Source organism: Rhineura floridana, chromosome 9, assembly GCF_030035675.1.
Source record: "Rhineura floridana isolate rRhiFlo1 chromosome 9, rRhiFlo1.hap2, whole genome shotgun sequence".
Lineage (NCBI taxonomy): Eukaryota > Metazoa > Chordata > Lepidosauria > Squamata > Rhineuridae > Rhineura > Rhineura floridana.
In genome coordinates this window covers 32,241,123-32,254,125 of record NC_084488.1, presented here as the reverse complement: position 1 = coordinate 32,254,125, position 13,003 = coordinate 32,241,123, and positions in this window count along the sequence as shown.

Genomic DNA, 13,003 nt, shown 5'->3' with positions numbered 1-13,003 from the left:
ACTTCAGAGATTCTTCTCCTCCTTTCCCGTTGATTATACATGGGAAGGGGCCATGTTTTGCTCCCTCAATTCCGGAGAGGGAGGAATCTCAAATTAGAGTAACCCTCAATTGCCCCAACCTCCCTAAAATTCCAACAACTGGCAATCTTGAGCCATCCACTCCAGGGGTACTAAATCCAACGGACAAGCTGGAACGGATGATCCTTCCTTGGAGTGATATGGCACTGTCCATCAAGAATTTCTGCCCTGAAGAAGTTTTACTTGTTAATAGGTTTGGGGCGTTACCTGCACAGGAACAACGTGAGATTTTGACTCGTTTGACATCTTTGAAAAATATTCTCATGAATTTGTCCAACAGTAATAACAAGCTTAAGCAGAATGATCCCAACAGGGCAGAGCCTGACCCTATGGCTACTCTTCACCCCTTTCCATCTGAGAACTCCCTGCTGCAAGAACTCAGGCCCTCAGGTACAAACCAACATAGCTCCCCAGCTCGGAGGATCCACCCCTCCTCCGTATGCCTCTCTACTACTTTCTTGGGGCAGCAAGTGCTAAATCCTGAGATAACCATAATACATCCACCAAAAGGAGAGAATTCATCGTCCTTTCTACATGAGGAACCATTACACCCACTGATGTATTATGATTACAGCCACTCTGAGCCAAGACCCTATGATTGGCTAACTGTACGGTGTTTGGAACCTCATGAGTGTAGCCCTCCAACAAGCAAGGACAGTACCATGGCTCTGTTGGTTCAGTCTATGAACATTTGTGATTTTCCTATGAATTGTTGTGTTCTGAAGTCTCCACAGATCACACTTGACAAAATTGAAGAGACCATCTGACTATGTCCCCCGCTTGTCCCTCCTTATCCATCAAACATCTACCACAGGCCTGCCCAGGTATCTGTATTGTCCTGGAATGTAGCCGGTTGGGCAAACAAGGCTCGTGATCCCGAATTTCTTGCTTTTATACAGGGCTATGACATGGTTCTTTTACAAGAAACTTGGTGTAAAGACGATTTATTTTTGAGTAATTTTTTGGTACACTCACTTGTGGCTGCCCCTAGTATCAAGGGGGGTCGATCAAAATGGGGTCTATCTACCCTAGTCACTACTAAACTTGGTATCCTTACAATGAGGATTGGGGCCCTTGACAACATAGCATTGGCCTTATTTCTCAAATTTCCTCTTTTTTTCCATAATATTAATTAACGTGTACATCTCTCCATTAAATAGGAAAGCTGAGATTAGAGAAGCTTGGAAAAAGTTGGAGGGGTTCATTACTAAGCTCCTAAACGATTATCCTGAAGCTTCAGCTTTGATAGCTGGAGATTTTTTTTTTTTTTACAATAATTTTTATTCAAATTTTCATAAAACATACAAAACAAAATCATAAAACATTCAAAGACAAAAAACAAAACAAAACAAAAATGATTAAACAATAAAATAAAATAAAATAAAATGTTGACTTCCCATTTGTCACAGATCAAATCAGTTATAGGTCTACAATATATAACAATCCTGTCTCTTAAATTATATTATAAAATCACTTTCCTCCAGTAGTTATCTTAATTAATCATCAAATCTCATAAACATTACTTTATTCTTTCCACAAAAAGTCAAAGAGAGGTTTCAATTCTTTAAGAAATATATCTATCAATTTTTCTTCAAATAAACATGTCGATTAATCCATCTCGTTAATAATAATAATAATCTTATTGTCATAACCATAGTCCAAATAAACATATCGATTAATCCATCTCATCAAAATCTGTTAGGTCCAATAATTTCAATAGCCATTATTCCATTATCCCTATTAATTCCATCTTCCATCTTCAATAGTCCTGTTAAGTCCAGTAATTTCAGTGTCCAATCTTCCATTGTCAGTATTCCATAATAATCTTGCTGTCATAGCCATAGTCATATAATAAGAGTCTAATGGGAATTTCCTCTCTCCCAAATATTTTCTTGCCATCAATTCTGAATAAGTTGCTGAAATATTGTTGTAAAGTCATATCTCTGTTCTTCTTTTTTACAAAATGCACTGGTTCATCTCTTGAGAGTTTTTCCATTGTCACATGGCTGCTGTTAGTTCCATAGATTTTCTCTATATCAAGCTCCATGACGTCATTCCAGTCCAGAAGATTATCCAAGCCATTGATAACTTTATCTCTAATATCTTCATTAATTTCTTCAGAGATAACGTTAAATTCCAAACAGTAGATTTTATTTCTAAAATCCATAAACTCCAGAACTTTTTCCAATTCCACATTTGTTCCAATCTCCAGGGCTTGTATCTTCCCTTTATTTTTTCTTTTCTCATCTCTGATCTCATTCTCCTCTCTCACAGGATCCCCTATTTCTTTAAGCTCCTGCGTCATTTTGCTCAGTCCAATTTTCAGCTCCTTACTGCCCTGTCGCAGGGTTTGTTTCGTTATCTCAATCTCATCCATTATTTTCTGAAACATAATTACTTCCAGATTCTCAGCCACTTTCTTGATTGCCATTTTTTAAAACCACGAAAACAAAGCAAAACAAAAATAAAGAAGAACCACTTCTTATTTCAGCAACAATTGGGTTAATATTCCAGGCTTGATGACATCACAGTATAAACAGAGCAGCCTGCCTTATCTCTGTATGTTCAAGAATACAAAACAAATTTAGTTCCCAGCATCAAAACAGTTAGCGGCGTCGTGAAGAAGCAGATTCGTCAAAATAAAATAGACCAAAAAGAGAATAGTCCCAGACAATATAATGTTCCTCGGAATAGAAATCCCTCTTCTGTGTATATCTTTGGAATGCACTTCCAGGACAGCTTTTTGCAATAGAAACAGAGATAAGCTGTTAATTTCGTGAATAACAGAGAAGAGTTATAACTCACCCAGAAGCTCTTTAAAGCTGATTAAATTGACAAATCTCTTTTTGCTGCAGCAATTTAAACCAAGTAAAAAAAATAATAGAAAGAAGGGTGCTTGCCTGTTAGTCTGTTTTCTCTTTGAAGAAAAGATAAACGTATCGCATTAAACAGATAGAGCTTGTTCGGAAGTCCGTCCGGCATTGTTGGCTGGACCTTTTCTCATAAATTAATGAAATCCAGTCCTCCCAACAAAAACAGGCTTTTGAGGTTGATCTCTACGTTTCTCCCTGCCCGGGAGAAATTTCATCAGTCAAAAAAAAAATGTTCTGACTGATTTATATCTGAATAAGCTTCTTTTGAGGCGGGAGCCCGTCTCAAAAGCAGGCACAAGCGAAGTCACCCTTCCCGGAAGTCGATAGCTGGAGATTTTAATGCTAGGACTGGAGCTAGCAACGATGAGCTGTATGCACATTTCCAGCTTCCACCGCCGATTGCTGAACCGGAGCACTCCCTTCCTCAGAGGCACTCGAAGGACCAGAAATGCAATCTCGCTGGGTTATGCCTTGTACAACTGACGAACTCTCTTGACTTAGTAATTTTGAATGGTTCCATAAAAGGCGATGCTCGCGGGGAATTTACATTTGTAACCAACCTGGGGGCGTCCACCACTGATTATTGGATAGTCTCCTATAAGTTCCTTGATAGGGTGTCTTACTGTGAGGTGTGGACGAGGGGCGATAGCGACCACTTACCTTTGTCCTTGACCCTTAATCTTGGAGCCCAAGTAAATTATCTGGAGTGTGAGCCATTGTTGAACTCGTTGACCGAGCAAAGATCTGCTCGTATAAAATGGTCCCTGAAATTGGGCGCCACTATGGTAAAATTCCTCCAGTCCGAGGAAACTCTTCGTATGCGTGAATCTTTAATAACTGCACAAAATCCAGCTGTAGCGATCAAACTTTTTCAGGAATTCATTTCCACTATCTGTCAGTTCTTAGCCCCGAAAATTTCTAGAAGGCTCAGGGCCTTACGACATAATTCTAAACCTTGGTTCGATTGCGAATGTGTTAGTTTAAAGAACTTACTGTTAGGTAAATATAATGTGTATCGATCCTTAGATCTACCCTCCTTACCCGCAGAGTATTTTGAGCTTAAAAGGAGGTATAAAGCGTTAATTAAAAAAAAAAAACAGCATGTCAGGAGGGAGGATTGGGAAAATTTAATAAGAGCAGTCAGAGCAAGAGACCAACCAAACTTTTGGAGACTGGTTGCTAGGGGGGGACAGTCTTTTGCTTTGAATGTGGACTTCTATATTTCTCCTAATGTGTGGGAAGCACATTTTAGGTCGATTTCTTCTAAGTTCGCTCATAAAGACTGCACAGATGAGGAGACCAACCAATTGAAATTGCTCTCCGATTGGCCCCCAGTTTCAGTTTCGGAAATTGTCTCGCTTATAGGCAAACTCAAATCGGGCAAGGCTCCTGGAAGTGATAATGTACCTCCAGAACTTTTCAAGGATAATGTGGACTGGTGGGCACCACTTTTGGCTGCCCTCTTTACACATATTGATCGAACAGCTTGCATCCCAGATGACTGGAGATTGGCCATTGTAATTCCTATATTCAAGAAGGGGAAGCGATCTGACCCCGCCAATTACTGTCCAATCAGCCTGCTAAGTATCATTAGCAAGCTTTATGCTTCCCACCTCCTTGATAAACTCCAGGATTGGCTTGAAGCCGATAAGATCCTAGCAGAGGAACAAGCTGGTTTTAGGGTGGGCCGTTCCACCCTCGACCAGGGGCTGACACTGCAACATCTTGTGGAGAAATATACGTCTCTCCCTGGTGGATCTTTGTATGCGGCGTTTATTGATTTTAAATCTGCATTCGACTTGATCCCCAGGGATAGGCTATGGGAAAAACTAAAGGAGTATAATATAGACAGGCGATTACTTACCCTGATCCAGAGCCTGTATGGGAACACCTCCCTGAAAGTTAGATGTAACCAAGCGGGTCAGCTATCAGCCCCTATTCCAACATACAATGGTGTTAAGCAGGGGTGTGTCCTTGTGCCATCGTTGTTTAATTGCTATATTAATCCACTAATTAAGCATCTTGCCGTAGAAAATGCCCATCCTCCCATGCTGGCAGGTAGACCATTGTCATCTCTTCTATATGCCGACGACGCTGCCCTCCTGTCTTTAACCTGTGTGGGTTTGCGTTGCCTTCTTAGAGCACTTGGTTCCTTTTGTAAGTTAGAACATCTTATAATTAACCACGATAAATCTAAGATCGTAGTATTCTCCCGTAAAAGACTTAAACATCGTTGGAGATTGAATAACCTCCCAATTGAACAAGTCCCATTCTTTAGATATCTGGGGATTGTTTTTCATGCATCGGGCTCTTGGAATTATCATTTAAGGGGGACTTCCCAGAAGGATTGCTCCGCCTGTGGCTGCCTCTGAGCTGAGCTCTGTCTCAGAGGAAGCTTTTTTCAGTTTAAAACCAGTCAAGAGGAAACTTTGACTGGTGTAAATGTTCCCCCAGGCAAGGGTGAACTGAAGAAACTATCCACAGAAACTTCGTTGGGCTGTCGGTGGCTGGAATTGACCAGGAACCCCCTGGGAAAGGAAAGTATACCTAGCAGCCGAGGACGGAGTTAGGACTTCCAGCAAGCTGGACTGAAAAAAGCGAGATGTTTATTTTCTTTTTAAACGATCTATAACGGGTGAGCCTTCTTCTGTCTAATCTTATCATTTGGCTTAAATTACTACAGAAAAAGAGATTTGTTTAAGAATCAGCAACTAAGATACCTGGGTGAGTTACACTTTTCTTTTTTATACAAGGAATCAAGGAGGAGGAAAGAAAATCTAAACAACTTATTTTATTTTTTATGGCAAAAAGCTGGCCTGAATTTGGAATTATAAAGATTAAAACGGATGAGGGGCAACTTATCCGATGAGAAACTCTAATTTAGATGATTATTTGATTGATATGTATTTGGGACTATTTTTTCTTGGACTACTTTCTTTGGACGAATCTGCTGTTCGTGTATGTTACTAATTGTTCGGTGCTGTGAACCAAATTTGTTTTGCATTCTTGGACGTGAGGGAGATAAGAACTGTGCTGGCCAGATGATGTCAATAAGCCTGGAATATTAACTCTTTTGTTGTTGGAAATAGACTGCCTTTATGTTTGGGAACAGTGTCAACTGGCCTGGAATATTAACTCCCTTATTGCTGGAAAAAGAAGCAAATTACTCTTTGCTTGGCTATATTGGAAATTAGAAGGGTTTTTTCTTCGGCTTTAAGAATGACAATCAAAGAAGTGGCAGAGACCCTGGATGTACCCCTGGAAGGGTTTTCCCCTCTGGATATGTTTCAGAAGATAATGGATGAGATTAAGATAACGAAACAAGAACTGGGACAGAGTAGACAAGAGATGGCAAATGAATTTGGTAAAGTGAAACAGGAGCTGAAAGAAATAAAGGATTATATGAGAAAAGAAGCAGATAGAAAACAAGCAATAGAAGATGAAAAAGAAATTAAAGGGAAGGAGCAAATTCTGGAGATTGGATCAGATATATCAAATGTGGATTTGGACTTTATGGCAAAAATTAAAGGGAGGATGCAAGTCCTGGAGATTGGAACAGATATATCAAGTGTGGAACTGGAAAAATATTTGGAGTTTGTGGATCCTGGAGATAAAGATTACTGTTTGGAATTCGGCGTTGTCCCTGGAGAAATTGATGAAGATATCAGAGATAAAGCTATCAATGTTTCGATGGAATTTCTGGACTGGAATGATTTGATGGAACTTGAAATAGAGAAAAATTATAGAATTAATTCCAGATATGTGACAATGGAAAAACTCTCAAGAGATGTGCTAGTACATTTCGTAAAAAAGAGGAACAGAGATATGACTTTACAACAATATTTCAGCAACACATTCAGAATTGATGGCAAGGAAATATTTGTGATGAAGGAAATTCCCATCAGACTCTTACTATATGACTATGATTATGACAGCAAGATTATTATGGGTGCAAGGATGGAAGTTGGAAGATGGAATTAACACTGATAATGGAAAAATGGCTATTGAAATTACTGGACCTAGCAGACTTGATGAGATGGATTAATTGACATGTTTATTTGGAGAAAAATCGATGGATATATTTCTCAAGGAGTGGAAACCTCTCTTTGACTTTTTACGGAAAGAATAAAGTGATGTTAATGAGATTTGATGATTAATTAAGATAACTACTGGAGGAAAGTGATTTTGTAATATATTAAGAGACAGGTTTGTTATATATCATAGACCTATAACTGATCTGCGACAAATCGGAAGTCAACATTTTATTTTATTGTTTAATTTGTTTCTTTTTTGTTTTGTTTTGTTTTGTGTTTGAAAATTTGAATAAAATTAATGATAAAAAAAGGAATTATCATTTAAGAAATGCAGCTCAAAGCTCTCAGAGAGCCATTAGGGTGCTTCTCTCATTTTTTTTTCCTAGAGGTGGCCAATATACCCCTTTGGCAATGTTGATCTTTAACTCCAGAGTAATTCCCCAACTCTTATATGGTTCACAGCTATGCCCTCAGGGCAATTATGCCCCCTTAGAATGTGTTCAATCAAAATTCATCAGGTGCATCTTAGGGCTGCCTAGTTGTGTACCAAATGTGGCGTTACGCCGGGAGATAGATACCCTGCTGGTTGAGTCCAGGGCTTGGATCTATAGGTTAAATATGTGGCTCAAGCTGTTTTTTTTCCCCTTGGGTCTTGCCCCATTAACCCTCACTGACTCATATCAATCTCGATGGAAACGTATGGTGAACTCCAAGTTGTTGTCCATGGGTTTCTCACAGTCAGCTATATTACAACTGGGTTACTTTAAAGCTAAAGAACTTATCTTGCAACGTATCAAAGATATAGAACTTCAGCATAATATGAGTCAATTGCCAGCACTTGCTCAAATTTGGCCCAGTGTAAAGGCACTTGCACTGCCGACTTATTTAACCTCCCTGAGCATTCCCAAGTACAGAAGGGCATTTTCTCTGGCTAGATTTAATGTTCTCCCCTCCGCTGTACTTGAAGGGAGGTACAAGAAAGTGCCGTTCATAGATAGGCTCTGTATCTGTGATTCTGGAATGGTGGAAGTCGTGGAGCATGTTATACTACACTGCTCCCTTTACTCAGATCTTCGTACCTTGTTTATTTATCCCTGCCTTTGTAAAAGATCTAGAATCCTTGAAGAAAATAAGATATATGTCTTACTTGAAGACCAAGATCCATTCATTTCGGATACGGTTGTGAGATTCTGTGTTGCGGCCATGGCTCGCAGAAAGAGCTTGGTCCAATCATTTTAATCCCTGTTATAATTTTATTATTATCTGGTATCTGGTTCGGGCAAAGTCTATTTTTGTATGCTTGTACTTTTATATGTGCCAAAAATGCTGGTCATTGACCGAATAAACTACTATTGATTCTGTATCTTTAAGAGAAGAGAAAGTCAGCCAAGTGCAGGTGTTCTTATTTTATTTATTTATTTATTTAATTTAATTTATATACCGCCCTAAGCCCGAAGGCTCTCCGGAGGCCGGGCCTGGCAGCCAAGAGGTCTTCTGTATCTTTAAAACTTGTGTAGAGGGAAGGGAGAATCCCACCTTGTGGTTTTTCCCATTACATTGTTGCAAGAACTTGCACTTGGCTGACTTTCTTTTCTCCTAAAGATACAGGATCAGGATCAGGCCCTGAACCTGCCAACCCTACTCACTACCCAGATACTTTACACTCTCTGGCACTGTGTGGATGCAGTTATGGGGGTGAAATATATATCTGTCAATATTACCATAGACAAAGTTCAAATAGAGACTCTTGCTTTGCACAGTCAGACATATTCCATGATTTCCATTACTTGTACTTTACCCACGTTTCATCTTGTTTCATTGTCTCAGCTCTTAAGAAAACCAAGAAGGTGATTTATTTCCACCAGAGGTGAGAGGACATCCAGGAGTAGTCAACTGTCTGCAAATATTAACTGATCAGCAATCAGCTTAACAAATATGTCACCCTCCAGGACAATAGATATTAGGGGAAATGTTTTTACGTGTTAAGAGTATACTTTGCAGGATCAGTTTCCTCTGGTGGACAGAACATTGGAGACATATTGCATCTTTGTAATAATCTGTTTATTTACAAATGTACAGGTTGAGTGGGTATTATGAATGTGCAGAAACAAACACACAGTTTCAGGTTCACTGAAATGTCAGTCCCCTCAAAATTGAAATCAGTTCTCTAGCCAGACCAAATTGGGAAACTCCTCTGCATCCTACTATACTACAAAAATGCTTCATGTACAGTGTATTCCAAAGTAGATTTAGAGAAAGAATAACCCACTTGCCTGTTAATATACATTGTTCACCCATCTGTGACTAGGCTATGTACCAAAGAACTAAAGAGTAATTTTTCCAGTTTGCTTAACGGATCAGTAGATCTCAAAACAAAATCTTGCATGTTGCATGAACATTTCTATAAACCTTGTCTAAGGGCACAATTCTATCCACACTTAACTGGGAATAAGTTCAATTGATCATAGTGAGACTTACTTCCAAGGACTCATGTATAGGATTCCATTGTGAATAAGATAAATGGTGCCACTTCCTTTTAAATTGTTTTTCTGATCATGCTAAACATTGTGGTAATCCCTCCCCCAGTTCTCACTCTGTTAATCAGCTGCTCTTTAGAAATGTATATATCAAGTGCCTTCCATCTTCTTCTGTCTTCTATAAAATTCTAAACCAATTGCCCAATGGAAGTGGTAAAGTCCACAGCTACCACATTTTATAAAACACCAAAAAGCAACACTGCGTGGAACAATTCTGTTAGCACATGGATTGAATATATGATTGGATGGCTGTTCCTAATTTATAATTTTGCTGACTGTGGCTCTTCAGGGAATATTTGAGTTCAGCCAACCCCTGTACTTACAACAGAAAATAATTCTACATCCTGAACAAAGTGAAAACAATACAACAAGGGTGTTCAAAATTTCTAATCAAAGAACAACATGGATTTTCCCACCTAGGGCTGGGAGCTACTGTCTTTTCTGTCTCTGTTTCTCCTGTGGAACTGTCAATGTATCCAATTACTCTAGAACTTTTCATATATTATGCAAGGCAAACCTAGATCTATGACAAGGCTGCCAATACTCACTCCTTGACGAGTGAGCTTGTGTGATACACAACGTGCAAGCATCTGCATGCCACATTCACATTTTACATTTGTACGTGCTCAACTAAAATATATTGTGTGACTAGATCCATTGTGCTATGAAAAAGCTAGTCTTTTCAATGGTTTATAAAGTCATCCTGAAACCACATCATTTTTTTAAAAAAATATTTAAACGAATATGGCAAATGATCAGAAAAACCATCTTACCCCTTATATACCCAGTCGATCACTGCGTTCTGCAGGTGAGGGCCTCCCGCAGATACCATCTTATCAGGAGGCTTGTTCTGCACAATATAGGAAATGGACCTTTAGTGTGGCAGCACCTACCCTGTGGAATTCCCTCCCCTTGAATATTAGGCAGGCGCCATCTCTGCTATCTTTTCGGCACCCTTTGAAGACTTTCCTCTTTCAACAAGCTTTTTAAGTTGAGACCTATCCCAGTCTGCGTCTGTGTTAGAATTGCTTGTTAATATGTTTTTTTAAATAAAGTTTTTAACCCTTTTTTAGATATGTTTTTAAAGCTTTTTAAAAAAAAGTTTTTAATGTTTTTTTGTTTTAATGTATTTTAAAGTGTTTTTAGTGCTTTCTTTTGCTGCCCTGGGCTCCTGCTGGGAGGAAGGCGAGATCAGAGCTTGGAAAAGTTACTTTTGTGAACTACAACTCCCATCAGCCCCAGCCAGCATGGCCACTGGATTGGGCTGATGGGAGTTGTAGTTCAAAAAAGTAACTTTTCCAAGCTCTGGCGAGATATAAATCAAATAACAAATAGAGAAAATAAAGAAAACATACAAATGATGACTAAACAGAGCACTAATCATTGCTACCTGGTTGGTCTCATAAGGAAAGGATAATCAGAAATGCTCAACAATAGAAATTTGGTGGGCCATCCTGGCAGAATGGGCCTCTAAGAAGATAACTGTATTTCACAACAAAATCAAGATTTGTTCTGTACCAACTTCCTAAAGACAACCAATTGGAGTTTGTGACTCCTGGCCCACTTTCCTGGTTCTATTGAAATTAATAGAAACTATTTTCCAAGAATTGTGTTTACAATTGAGGTAGTAGTCTGTCCTGTGCCTCACCATCTTTCATGGCTAAAATGAACCAGGGTCACCATACCCAGTTTTTCTACAAAGAGATCCAGGTTCACATCCCATCCTATCCCAACCATGAAGCTCACTGGTGATTTTGGGCCAATCACCCTCTCTTAGGCTACCTATCTCACAGGTTTGTTGTGAGGACGAATGAACTTGGAGGAAAGGTGGGATATAAAAGTAATAAATAAAAATCTGCTCCCTGAGGAGTGGCTGGTTTGCACAAATGCAAAGGCACCATTTATGTGAAATGGCTCCTCCATAATCAGGACTGTAAAGTTGTGTTACAAAAGAGTTATTATGTACATATACCCCACATGGAATTCTAGTTTATGCAACTAGCACCTCTGCATCAATGCCACCTGGCTACAAGCCCAAGTTCTATCAAAGAAGCTAGCAGCAAGTGTGAGGTAGCTGATAATTTTGTATTTGAAGGTAAAGGCTATTTGTGTGTGTTGATTCTAAATCAAGTCAATTAAAAAGTATTTTAAAATTACATTATTACATAAGACTTTGTTGTAATAATTTAAGAATGCCTGAGCTATTGTGCTCTGAAAATGCAAACAAGGTGTCATACAGTTCTGAATCAGCTCAGTTTCACACAAAGTGGGCAGAAATGCATATATTATATTCACTTTTCATAGAAGTGGTATTTAAAATATACACTGTATATCATGTGACTCCTGTTACATATCAAAAGAAGAGCCAAGCAAGAGCAAAAACAGTTGAATGTAACAAATTTGGAGTTACATAAAATAATCACTTTTAAGCACAACACCACACAAGGCTGTCATGTCAAAAATATCAATTACCTGTACATTTCTTAAGAATGAGCAGCAGGGAGTATTTACAGTTGGCTAGTTAATTCATTTTGTTTTGTTTCATTTCGTTAATGTCTTAAAAGGACTTCTTGTAGCAACTAGTGCTTCCTCATGCCAGTTAAGAATAAAATGGATGGCTATATGATAGCTATATGAGTAAAATGGCTGTTTTCACACGTAAGGCTTGAATTAGTTTTTTTTTTAAAGGAACATAGCTATCTGCCTTCTATCACATTGGACCATTGGGTCCATCTAGTTCAGTATTGTCCACACTAACTGTCAGCAACTCTTCAGAAGTTTAGACTGGTAGGGCTTCACAGATTTGCATACAGGTGGTAGGCATTGAACCTGGGACCCACTACATGCAAAGCAGGTGCCCTTCCACTGAGATATGGTCCTTTTCCAGATCTGTAATTTAAATTATATTTGATTCAAAAATAGTTATCTGCTTCATATCTTGACTTGACAACATTTACACATTCTAGAAGGGCATCTGTGCGAGTCTGCTGTAGGAAAACAAGAAAGAATCATGTGGCACCTTAAAGACTTATGAATATATTGTGGTATGAGTTTTTTGGCCAGGACTCATGTTAACAGATACTGGAAATGTGCATTTATTTGAGTATTTATAAATACTCACACATGCACAAAATAGATCACATAAAGGCTCAAAGATGCTTCAGACACTGTGAGAAAATGTCCTAATTCTGAATCAGACCAATAGTTTATCTAACACAGCAATACAATTCCCTAATTAGTGATGCTGTGAATGAAGTTTGGGGGCTCAATACAAACACAGCATACCCTTAACCACTGAACTACAGGACCTCACTGATTACACTGTAGAAAAAAGTTTATTTTTTATCATTATTATTACTATTACATTTTTATCCCACCTTTCCTCCAAGAAGCTCAAGGTAGAGTACAAACATGGTTCTCACCCTCCAGATGTTATCCTCACAACAACCCTGTGAGGTTGCTTAGACTGAAAGACAATGAT